This window comes from Mustela nigripes, chromosome 8 (genome assembly GCF_022355385.1).
Source record: "Mustela nigripes isolate SB6536 chromosome 8, MUSNIG.SB6536, whole genome shotgun sequence".
Classification (NCBI taxonomy): Eukaryota; Metazoa; Chordata; class Mammalia; order Carnivora; family Mustelidae; genus Mustela; species Mustela nigripes.
Genome location: NC_081564.1, coordinates 246,614 through 259,112, shown reverse-complemented (window position 1 = coordinate 259,112; position 12,499 = coordinate 246,614).

Sequence of the window (12,499 nt, the reverse complement as noted above, 5' to 3'; positions counted from 1 at the left end):
TGCCCCTCCCAGAGGAACTTGCTTGTGGACCCCGATGTAGGGGTGGGGCAGGCCAGGTGGGGATGTCCAGTCGTGCAGCATGTGTATGTCCACTAGGGTGGATTGAGATCCGATTGGCCACCTGTATAGGGGTGGGACTCAACCAACTGCATAAAGGTTGCTGCGAGGCTAGCAAAGCAGGAGGAGAGCTGCGTCGGGAGCGAAGAGTCGGCGGAGTGGAGGAGCTGTAACAGCTCTTGTAAGAGCTCTAACCGCCGTGAGCTGTCCCACCTCCAGTGGTCCTGCCTCCGGCGGTCCTGCCTCCCGCGGCCCCCAGAGCCGCTGCCTGCAGCGGCCCCCAGAGCCGCCGCCTGCAGCCTCCAGCCACCGGGGGTCCTGAGCTGCCTGCAGCTTCAAGCCGCCTAAGGCCCCGCCTCCGGTGGCCCCGAGCCACCTGCAGCCTTCAGCCGCATGCAGCTTCCAGCAGCCCCAAGCTGCCCAGACACCAGCGGTCCAGCTGTCAGCGGTCCCTCAACGCCTGTGGCCCTGAGACTCCAGCAGTCCAGCGGCCCAGCGGTCAGCGGTCCGGACGTCTGCAGCCCCTGGATGCCAGCGGTCCTGAGACGCCAGTGGCCCAGAGATGCCAACAGCCCCTAGCCGCCAGCAGCCTTGCCGCAAAATGCCTCGCCACCCCAAGCCACGAGTGGCCTTGTCCGCAGCGGTGGCTTCCTCTGGGTGGCAGCCTTGTCAGAGTGGCATCGTGGGGAGCAGAGTCTGTGTCATTCGGGTTGTCCTTGTCATCGTCGCTGTCCTCGTTTCCTCTGCGTCGTTGGGAGCGGCCTCGCCCGGGAAGCCGTCTTGTCCAGAATGGCCTCTTCTTGGGAGCGTCCCTGTCCGGGGAGCGACCTCATCGAGCAGCGGCCTCATCTTGGGAGTGGCCTCTTCTTGGGAGCGGCTCCGATCATGGAGCGGCCTCATCTGCGGAGCCGCCTCATCTAGAGCAGCCTCGTCCGGAGCGGCCTTCTTGGGAGTGACCTTGTTGGTATCATCGTCCTCGCCTTTTCGTAAGAGATCGTCCTGACCGGTCAGTTTGATTCTTGATGCTTGGCGCGAAATAAAGTTTTGTTTGACCTTCGCTTTGTATCAGTCTCGTTCCTTTGATCACGGACCCTAATAACACCCAGTGCTCACCCCAAGGACCCCTCTCATTTAGTACTTGATTTAGTTAATACCCCCATATCTAGTTAATCACACTTCACAGTGGGAATGGGACCTGTTCTCTCGGTTTATTTTGGGTAAAGTTGGATCTTGGTCTAGAAGTCTCTGATGTGTAATGAAAAATCAATGGTATCGAAAGACTTAATGAGGTTCATAGAGTATGAGTTCTTCAGTATGAATTCTCTGATGTTTAATATGGCTTGAGCAATAACTAAAAGTCTTCCCACATTGCGTATACTTAGAAGCTCTATACTTAGCCTAAGTATCCTGTCATTTGATAAGGGGTGAATGACAGTTAAAGGCCTGTCAATATTCATGGCATTTACAGAGGTTTTCTACCTTGTGAGCTATGTCGTGAATACTGTCTGTTCTGTACATATGGGAATTATCTTCGTAGAGCTTGAGTCCAGCTTGAATTTTCTGATACTGGGTTAGAAATCACTAAAGGTTTTTTCAGATCTAAAATGTTCATGAGTGGGGTGCCTGGGTGGCTCAGTCAGTTGAGTGTCTGCCTTTGGCTTAGGTCATGATTCCAGGATCCTGGGATCAAGCCCCACACCGGGTTCCCTGCCCAGCGGGGAGCCTACTCCCCCCCCCCACCCCCGACGGTTGTTCTGCCTGCTTGTGCTGTCTCTGTCGAATAAATAAAATCTTAAAAATTTCTTAAATGTTCATAAGCTTTTTCTCAAGTAAGAATTCTCAGATAAAGACTAAGTTTTGTGTATTGAAAAGCAAAACGCATTTTTTGCTTGGTGCTGAAATGTCTTCTGATTTTCCTTATGCTCTGTATACAGCTTTTACATTCCTAATTCTCTCTGAAACAGGAACATTTACGCTCATAGCTTAAAAGTTGTTCCATTGTTTTTGTTTGTTTGTTTGTTTGTTTGTTTTTAAAGATTTTATTTATTTGACAGATCACAGGTAGGCGGAGAGAGGAGGGGGAAGCAGGCTCCCTACTGAGCAGAGAGCCCGATGCGAGGCTCAATCCCAGGACCCCAGGATCATGAACTGAGCCAAAGGCAGAGGCTTAACCCACTGAGCCACACGGGCGTGCCTATCTAGACATTTTTGATATGTTGCATTTTCATCTTAATTCAAGGTATTTTCTAATTTTCTCTGTGATTTTTTTGAGTTAGGGACTTAATCTGGGGACTTCCTACATTTTTCCTGGAGCTGACTTCTTTCCTTTTTTTTTTTTTTTTCCCTTTCTAATTTAATTCCACTGTTGTCAGAAAACATACTTTGTATGATTTCAATCCTTGTAAATCCATTGAAACTAATTTTGTGGTCCAAATAGGACCTATTCTGGAGAATGTGCCATGTACACATAAAATTATGCATACTTAATAGTCTTTAAATAGTATTGCTAAATAAAAATTAAGCCAAGTAAATTTTTTAAAAAGATTTTATTTATTTGACAGAGATCACAAGTAGGCAGAGAGGCAGGCAGAGGGAAAGGGGGAAGCAGACTCCCCGCCAATCAGAAAGCCCGATGTGGGGCTCGATCCCAGGACCCTGGGATCATGACCCCAGCTGGAGGCAGAGGCTTTAACCCACTGAGCCACCCAGGTGCCCCGGGCCAAGTAAAATTTAAAGATCTAATTGACTTTATTATTTGATTCATGAATCCGGCACCATCCCATCTAGCAGGTAGAAGGGAGCTCCAAAGGACTACAGAAAGGGAAAGGTTTTAAAAACCGGAAGAAGCCATAAATAGAAAAAAGGATTATTTTAGGTGAGGTCACCTCCTTTTCCTTTGAGGGATGAAAGGACCCTGTGACAGATGATCTTATCGGTGCTGACCCGTTAAGATTACATTTCTGGGGGCGCCTGGGTGGCTCAGTGGGTTAAGCCGCTGCCTTCGGCTCAGGTCATGATCTCAGGGTCCTGGGATCGAGCCCCACATCAGGCTCTCTGCTCAGCGGGGAGCCTGCTTCTCTCTCTCTCTCTCTTTCTCTGCCTGCCTCTCTGCCTACTTGTGATTTCTGTCAAATAAATAATCTTTAAATAAAAAAAAAAAGATTACATTTCTGGGAAGCTGAAACTGCTAGTGTTAGGTTACATATTCTGTCTGGGTTTACAGACTCGGGGCCTTCCCCTAAGTGTCCCCACTTTGGGCCTGTGGTTTTTTCTTTATCAGTGTTCTCTAGATGTCAGGTACTCTGTGGCTTTTCATTTCTGATTAATTTCCTCTAGTTGTTTGCTTTTATCTTTAATATATCCTTTGCCTTCTTTTGGCTTATTTTGTTGGTTTTTCAGTACATTTCTTTGACTTTAATTTGCTCCTTTTTAGTGTTCATTTTTATAATTACTCAAGATTGTGAGATCTTCTGTTATCACTGCTGTTTCTCCCATAAATGCTTATAGTGTTGTCTACACTTTCGTCTTTATTTCCCTATCTCATTGAAATACTTGTTGAGTAGGAAGCTGTTGGGAGGGACGTCTGGGGGGCTCAAGTCATGACCCCAACCTCCTGGGATCGAGTCCTGCCTCGGGTTCCCTGCTCACAGGGGTCTGCCCCTCCTTCTACCTGCTGCTCCCCCTGCTTGTGCTCGCTCTCTGACAGATAAGTAAAATCTTAAAGGAAAAAAACGCTGTTTGGAAAAAAGATGTTCAGGCAGATAAGACTTCTAAACTCGTGTTATTTAGAGTTTCATTGCATCGTAATAAGAGAATTGTTTGATCTACTTTGGACCGGCAGTACGTTCCTGTCTTCGGTGTCTTTCCGTCTACCGCAGGGTCTCCTGGACGCGGCGCTGACTGCATCGGCCAGTGCCCTGCTGTGCAGGACCGTCGTGTGACCCTGTGGCCTGCAGCTTGTGGCCTTGCGAGCCTGGGGATCGGACCCCCGTATTGCTTGACCTCAGGCCTCAGCATGTTCGCCCTGGCACTGCGGCTGGAGTGCGGCGAGGCCCGACGGAGGGGACGAGAGGCCGCGTGCGGCGCCTGGCCCCGAGCTGTGGGTCCCTCGAGTCTCCGCGCGTCTGTGCAGGTCAGCCTTCCCGGGAATCCCGGCGGGCCGCAGGCCCCCGCGCAGAGGATTCTGGGAGGTGTAGTTTTCTTTGGGCGCCGTCCCTCGGCTGCCTCGGCGCATGACGCACTTCCTCTGCGCCGCACCCGCCGCGGTCGTGGGGTGCGCGCCTCCAGGGCTGTTTCCGCCAGGGCGTTCGTGGGCCGAGCGGGCCCGGGGACTTCGGAATTTCTGTGGCTGCGGACCGGGCGGAGGGACAGAGTGAGCCCCCGCCCGGAGCGTCCTGTGCAGACCAGCAGCTGGGCCGGCTGAGCCCCCACGGTAGGTCTGGGGCGTGGTCGGGGCCAGCCTGGACTCGGGGTCTCCGTGTCGGGCCGCTCCGACTGCTCGTGTCCGGGCGCGGAGGCCGTGTCCCTGTGAGGGACTCCGCCCGGGCCCTCCGTCCGTGGGGCGGGAGGTCCCCCGTGGGAGGGCGCGGATGAGGCCCGCAGGGAGACCCTCACGGTTCGGTCCTCTGCTCCGCAGCCTGCAGGGAACAGCGCGGGATGGCCGGCACGTCCCGGACGGCGTCGTGTTGGGTAAGTGGGGTGCTCTCGTCTTTAAACGCTGACGGGGCGCTGCGGGCCGGCACCGCCGTCTCTGCGCCGTCGCCGCCGCGCCCGAACTCGCGTGCCCCCCCCCCCCCCCGCTTCCTTCCCCGTTTCTGATCTCCAGAAACGCCCCTGGTTTCTGCACCCGCCGCGGACCCTGAACCCTGAGGATAGGGAGGGCCCTTGTTAAGGAAGCAGGCAGGAGCAGTTCTGGAGCGGGGGCGGGCGGTGGACCGGCGGGGCTGTGCCAGCGGGGGCGGGGTCAGCAGGGGATGGCTGCGCTCCCGACCTCTTGCACGGGTGCCGATGCACCCCCCGGGAGCACTGTTAGGAGAGGCGCCCAGGACAAGGGCGCAGCTGTGTAGGCGTTGGCTTTGCGGCACCTGCACCGAGTCTGCAGCTCAGGTGGGAGTTCTCACCTGCAAATACCCAGATTAAAGGTTCCTACGCGAGTGGAGGCTCAGGTGTGAGGGAATAGAGCTCTGAGAAGTGGAGGGTTTGTGGCAAAGACAAGGAACGACGCGGTGCGCAAGGCCTGGGGTGCAAGAGAGGTGTAAGTGTGGAGAGTGGCTTTTCCCTGCAAACTTGAGAAAAGGGAACTTCATAAAAGCCGTGACATGAAATCCCTCAGAGAATTATTTCATGAGACAAACAGTATTTCTTGGACTTGGGTATTTATAAGTCTTTTTTTTTTTTTTTTAAAGATTTTATTTATTAGAGCAAGTGAAAGAGCGCATGCTAGCAGGGGCCGAGGCAGAGAGGGAAGGAGAGGCAGACTCCCTGCCGAGCCGGGGATCCCCACTTGGCACTCAATCCCAGGACCCCGAGATCATGACCTGCGTCCACCGCAGGCACTTAAGGATTGAGCCGCCCCGGTGCTTTGCATATTTATGTTTTAAGCAATTTTTCCGTACCAGAAAGAATGCCGGAATGGTCACTTCCTGAGAGGTGATGGCGTTGTTGCAAACTGGATTGCATAAGGCTGTGGACGGTGGAATGTAAAGAAATGATTAGTGACAGTAAAGACATTTTTTAGGTGGTATGATGCTTCAGGTGTGACAAGAAGAGTATGGGTGCCAGAACAAGGCAGTTCACAGAGTGACATGAGTCAGATAATTAACCTTAAAATGAAGGGTCTTTTCATTATTTTCTTTTCTTAAGTAATCTCTATGCCCAGTGTGGGACTCGAACTTACAATCCCGAGATGAAGACTGGCATGCTCTAACAACTGAGCTGGCCAGGTGCCCTGGGATATTTTTATTCTTTTTTTTGGATATTTTTATTCTTAAAACCATATAAAAAATACAGTGAGAGAAAACATTGTATTTACAGTAGCAATAAATAAAGATGAAGGAAGTGAGCAGAGTCATACCTCATGAAGAATAAGTAAGTAAACAGACTAAACGAAGACTTTAAAACTGTTGGATAGTATTAGTGGGTACCATCCTTAGCTAGGCATTTCATGTGTATGAAGTTGTTAAAGTCTCATGACCTTATGGGGCAAGTATGTCCTCACTTTACAGGTGAGGAAACTGGGAAGCCTGACCATGACCCCAAATTCGTAAAGGATCCGAGGAGACTAGGGTTGCAGAGCTAGGATTCAAACAAGGCAGTATCTTCAGAGTTGCGCTCTTAATGCCGCTTACATTTTCTGTTTTTTAAAAATACTTTTTTTGATAGAGAACAAGCTAGGGGAGCAGCAGGCAGTGGGAGAGGGAGAAGCAGGCTTCTTACTGAACAGTGAGCCCGACTGTGGGCTGAATCCCAGGACCGTGGGATCATGACCTGTGCCAAGGGCAGACGCTTAACCGACTGAGCCATGCCGGTGGCCCTATGCCTCTTACATTTTAATGTGAATAGCGTTTCCTTGTTTTTGAGTGCACATGTTAATTTAACAAACGTTAATTGATTATTACACCAGGTAATTTTTCTAGGGCATGTTGGGACGGACAAGATTGACAGGGTCCATGACCCCATGCTGGGTATGGGAGATGGTCAGACATACCAGAGGAGCATCGTAAACAGACAGAGACGTGAGTGTTGAAGCACGGGGAAGAGAGCGACTGAGTGGCTGCTTTGCTTAGATTGGCACCCTTGCTTGAGGCGACATTTACTTAGCACCTGAGTGACGACTTGACGATCATGGGATGCTGGGGGTGGTGGCGGAGGGAGCCTTCCAGACTTTTATTTCTAGGGTTGTATTCCAAGCAAGCTGCAGCCGCCTCTGCGGAGAGAAAGCCTGTGGCGGGAGTGGAGAGGGAGGGCCCGGCAGCCGGGCCAGACCAGCAGAGCCCTTGAAGTAGGGGAAGGCTCATACTGGAAGGCCCTAGGAGTTTTTAATTTTACTTCATCTCGAAAGAATTTTGAAACTAGAGAAATCACAAGAATGGTATAAAAAACTCTTGTGCAGCGGTACCTGGGTGGCTCAGTTCATTAAGTGTCTGCCTTTGGCTTGGGTCGTGGTCCTGGGTTCCTGGCATTGAGCCCCACATCAGGCTCTCTGCCCCTCGCCCTGCCTGTGCTCTCTCTGTGTCAAATGATGGGTGAACGTATGGAATCTTTAAAAAAAGAAAAAATTACTCCTGTGCACTGTGGTATAAAAAACCTCTTTACCCAGAATTGTCAACATTTTAGCATATTCGCTCTATCACTTTCTCTGTGTGTGTGTGTGTGTGTGCATGTGTGTGCGCGCGCATATTCCGCTCTAACCTGTGTGTGTGCGCGTGTGCATGTGTGTGCGCGCGCACATTCCGCTCTAACCTGTGTGTGTGCGCGTGTGCATGTGTGTGTGCGCGCGCACATTCCGCTCTAACCTTCCTCCCTTGTTCATTGTTCCACCCTGTATCGCCTCATCTCTGCCGGCCGGCTCTCGCGCACGCGCCGCACGCTCTCTCGCCCGGCCGGCTCTCGCGCACGCGCCGCACGCTCTCTCCCCCGGCCGCTCTCGCGCACGCGCCGCACGCTCTCTCCCCCGGCCGGCTCTCACGCACGCGCCGCACGCTCTCTCCCCCGGCCGGCTCTCGCGCACGCGCCGCACGCTCTCTCCCCAGCGCTCCCTCCCTCCCTCCGTTCCTTCTCCTCTTCCTCCTCCTCTCTTTCCCGTCCCTCTCACTTTTGTCCACACGAATGTGTCCGTGTCCGTGTCACAGTGCCTCACCCCCTGTTCTGCTCCCCAGAAAAGATCGCCAGCCATGGTTTCTGATGGACCTTTCCCATTGTCTTTGTCTACGTTTTGCGTGTATGACCGTGTGCCCTGGTGGCTGTTTTGCCTCTTAGTATGGAGATGGCCTTACTGCTTTTCCTCTTTAATATAAAGACTTTTAATGGCCTTTCGGAAAACGGGATTCTAAGTAACGCAGCCAAAGCCATTTGGTTATCATTTCCTTCCTCTAATATCAGTAGCAGGCTCCCGATCTCAGGGTTATGAGCCCCAAATTGGCATGGAGCCTGCTTAAAGTTTAAAAAAAAAACCTAAAAGTTTGGAAAAGAGGTAGTCAGTAGCTTGGGGGTTTCTGTCCAGATTGTTTCTACAGGAAATAAGATTTTATGTTTCGTTCTCTTCTATGAATTATGTAGTTTGCCATTTCTTTTACATTTATTTTAGTTTCTTTATGGCAATACGTATGGATGGGCGTTTCCTTTTATAATAGCTCCATTTTAGGGGCGCCTGGGTGGCTCAGTGGGTTAAGCCGCTGCCTTCGGCTCAGGTCATGATCTCAGGGTCCTGGGATCGAGCCCCGCATCGGGCTCTCTGCTCAGCAGGGAGCCTGCTTCCCTCTCTCTCTCTCTCTGCCTGCCTCTCCATCTACTTGTGATTTCTCTCTGTCAAATAAATAAATAAAATCTTAAAAAAAAAATAGCTCCATTTTATGATCCTGCAGGGCGAATGGGCCACATCTTATTGAACTGTTTCTCCACTGATGGGCATTTAAGCCCGTGGACTCGCCTCCTGGGTCCCACAGCTGGTAGCCACTAGGGCTTCGTGCTTCCTGCTCTCAGGCCTCAGCTTTTGATCTGCTGAAATTTTGTATTCTTTTGAGACACAAATACATTTAAATTTTTAAAAATAACTAATTAAAATTATTTATGAATATTATAGTGATGGTGTGGAATTTTAGGTGTGCTTAATTAAACATTGGAAAAGTTTATTTTTATAATTTTCTTTTAAGGTTTTATTTATCTATTTGACAGAGAGAGAGATCACATGTAGGTAGAGAGGCAGGCAGAGAGAAAGGAGGAAGCATGCTCCCGGCTGAGCAGAGAGCCTGACGCGGGGCTCAATCCTGGACCCCGAGATCATGACCTAAGCTGAAGGCAGATGCTTTAACCCACTGAGCCACCCAGGCGCCCCGGAAAAGTTTTGTTTTTATGAATTGCATCATTCTGTATATAATTATTCTACAGTTTGAAAATGTCTCTGTAAGATGAATGTACCATATTCTTATTTAGGTATTCTCTTGTTGGTGGAAATTTAGGTTGTTGATCTTGTCACTGTTACAGACTTTGAAACCATGAACAGCTCTGCACATGTATGGATATATTCCTACCTCTTTTAATTTTTGGTGACATATATGATACTTTTCTGCATTCTCTTAGAACACAGTTAAGTCTTTTTTTTTTTTTTTTAAGATATTTATTTATTTATTTATTTGACAGAGAGAGAGAGATCACAAGTGGGCAGAGAGGCAGATAAAGAGAAGCAGGCTCCCTGCCAAGCAGAGAGCCTGATGTGGGACTTGATCCCAGGACCCGAAGACCACGACCTGACCCCAAAGCATAGGCTTAACTCACTGAGCCACCCAGGTGCCCCTACAGCCGTTTATATCCTTAAAATGTTTGGTTTGTTTGGGTTATTACATAAATGGGTTTCAGACTATGTAACGTTGTTTCTGTTTTTCCCCATGCAAAAAAATACATTTGTAGTTGTATCTGTGATGATTTTTTACATATATATCCATTTGTAGCTTCTTTTGGCTTTTTAAAAACTTAATTGAGTTCTAAATAATAGTAAAATGCATAAACCTTAAGTAGAGTGTTTATATTCTTTTAGGTTCCTGGACCCAATTCCAGCAAGAGGGTTGGGGGTGCAGTTTCCCTACACACAGCATCACGCAGTTCTTGGACACCAGCAGGTTGTCTGAGAATTCAGCTTCATTCTGTCACTGTACCCAGAGATGGGGGACACTCTGTTGGGAACCAGCTGCCCTTTGGTGGGGTACCTCTTGGGGCTTTCCAGAGGTTGCATCATTAACATAACAAAAGATACCGTGATCACACTTAGGGAATTCCAAGGGTTTTAGGAGCTCTGAACCAGAAAACCATAGATGAAGACCGAATACATACGAGAAACGTTTTGGACATCTGAATGACCAAATATTCTCTCACACCACAGAATCGGAGCGTGTGCTGAAGGCAGATCAGTGTCAAGAATTCCAGTGGTCTAGCAGGTTCCATTTCTCTCCCTGTCGCCACTCCCCCCACCCCCAGACCTCACTGCTTTATTTATACTTTTTTACTCCTGTTGCAACATCACTAATTTTGCCTTTTTAACTTAACATAATTGGAATTTTACAGTAAAGTATCTGTATCTGGCTTCTCTTAGCATAGTTTGTGACTGACGTCCAAGTTGTATGATAGACTCTGTTGTATGAGTGTTTTGTTGCAATTTATCTGTATTCTGGTGTTGGCACAGACGCAGTCATCCCCAGGATTGGGCTGCGTCCAGTTATTGGCTGTTACGAGTAACACTGGTATAAACATTTTGTACACAACTTTTTTTTTGTACATGACTTTTTTTTTGTACACGACTTTTGAGGGACATCGGTTCTTGTTTCTGTTGGGCAAACACCAGGACTTCTTGGCCTCAGCACTGTTGACGTTGTGGACTGAGTTACTCTTCGCTGTGGAGGATTGTCTTGTACATCGCAGGACGCTGAGCAGCGTCCTTGGCCTCTGCCGGTTCGGAGAGCCCCAGCAGCTCTGTCCCCACGTGACCGGCACAGAAGTGTCAGTGCCAGACATTCCCAAGGGCACAGACTTGGCGTATGTCTAGGAGTGATGCGTGTGTGTGTGTTTAAGTTCGGTGAACACGACCAGACACTTTCCCGATGCGCTGAAACGGCTCTGTGCCCCGTCAGCACAGGCCAGCGGTGGTTTGTCCTCTTCTCTTGGAGCATCTTCCCAAGGATGGGTGTCCTGTACTCAGCCGTCATGCTGGGGCTCGCTTAATATGATATCCGGTCTTTATTTCTCAGTGTCTCCTTGGGTTTTTAAAAATAAATTTCTAGTTTCCTTTTAATCTATTGTATACTTCTATACTTTTAAGTATTTGTAATAGTAAGTCTTATGACAGTTGTTTCTAGTGTGTCTGCTAACTTCTGGGTCATCTGTGAGTCTGTGTTGTGTGCTTTTTCCTTGGATTTCTCAGTTTTGTTTTCTTGCCTCTTCACATGTCTCACAAGTTTCTATTTTATACCTACGTTGGTACAGCCACAGAGACCAAAGCTCAGTGTTACCTTCCACCAGAGTATTTCCCCTTTCCTCTGCCACGCAGATAGGGAGATGACTGATGATGTCGTCAAACAGGCGCCAGGGTGCCACTTTATTGTGATGCCTCCACCTGCGGTCTCATCGGTAAGGGTGTGGACGGTGACTGCAGGCTCCTCTATACAGTTCTTTGCGCCCTCAGTGCCTTGAGACTGGGAGAATCCGTCCGCCAGGCCAGCCCAGCTCCTGTGCTCACCAGCCTCCCCACACGTACCAGAAGGAAAGCCCGCTGTCCTTGGGGCATCAGAGGCTCCCCTGCCTGTTCTCAGGCTGGACGGATGCCCCCAGCGACAGAAACACCCAGCACTTGACTCACCTGGGAAGAGCTGGGGTTTTTAGAAGGGTTGAGTTTCACCGCATTGCTTTGTTTCATCCAATGAGATGACTGGTTGGCTGTTCTCTGCTGCGCACTGATGTGGCTTATTTCATAGATGGGTTTTTTTGTGTTTTTGTTGTTGTTAATTTTGGATCATGCTTTAATTTTTTAGAGAAATTTTTTTGTCACAGTTTGCTCCGTATGTGTGTGCAGGGCTTGTACTCAGTATTTTTATCCGGATAATTTGATCAAAGTTAATGGTAAATGAGTAAGACCGCAGTTCGTGCTGTAGTTGCCTGGTTTGTCTGGGAGGTTGTGCAAGTCTGTGCCATGCACCGTAGGGCATCCTGTGGCTTCTGGGCACCTCGTCGGGGGAGACGTGATGGGAATTTGATGTCCCTGCGATGTCGGTAGAACTTACTGTCAGGTGCAGTGTGGGCGCGCGGCCTCTCTGGACCGGAGGGTGTCCCTTCGGTTGTACTTCTGTGTGCTTTCTCATCATGGATTAGTCAGTCTTGCTTTTTTTACTTCCTTCTGGGCCAACTTGGGTTCTTTCTACTTTCTTTAAAGATTTTTTTTTTTAAAGATTTTATTTATTTATTTGACAGACAGAGATCACAGGTAGGCAGAGAGGCAGGCAGAGAGAGAGAAGGAAGCAGGCTCCCTGCTGAGCAGAGAGCCCAATGCGGGACTCGATCCCAGGACCCTGAGATCATGACCTGAGTTGAAGGCAGCGGCTTAACCCACTGAGCCACCCAGGCGCCCCCCTTTCTACTTTCTTAAAGAATTTCTATTTCTTCTAAGTTTTAAAATTTGTTGGAATAAATTTTGGTTTTTTATTTTTAAGATTTTATGTATTTATTTGACAGAGAGAGATCA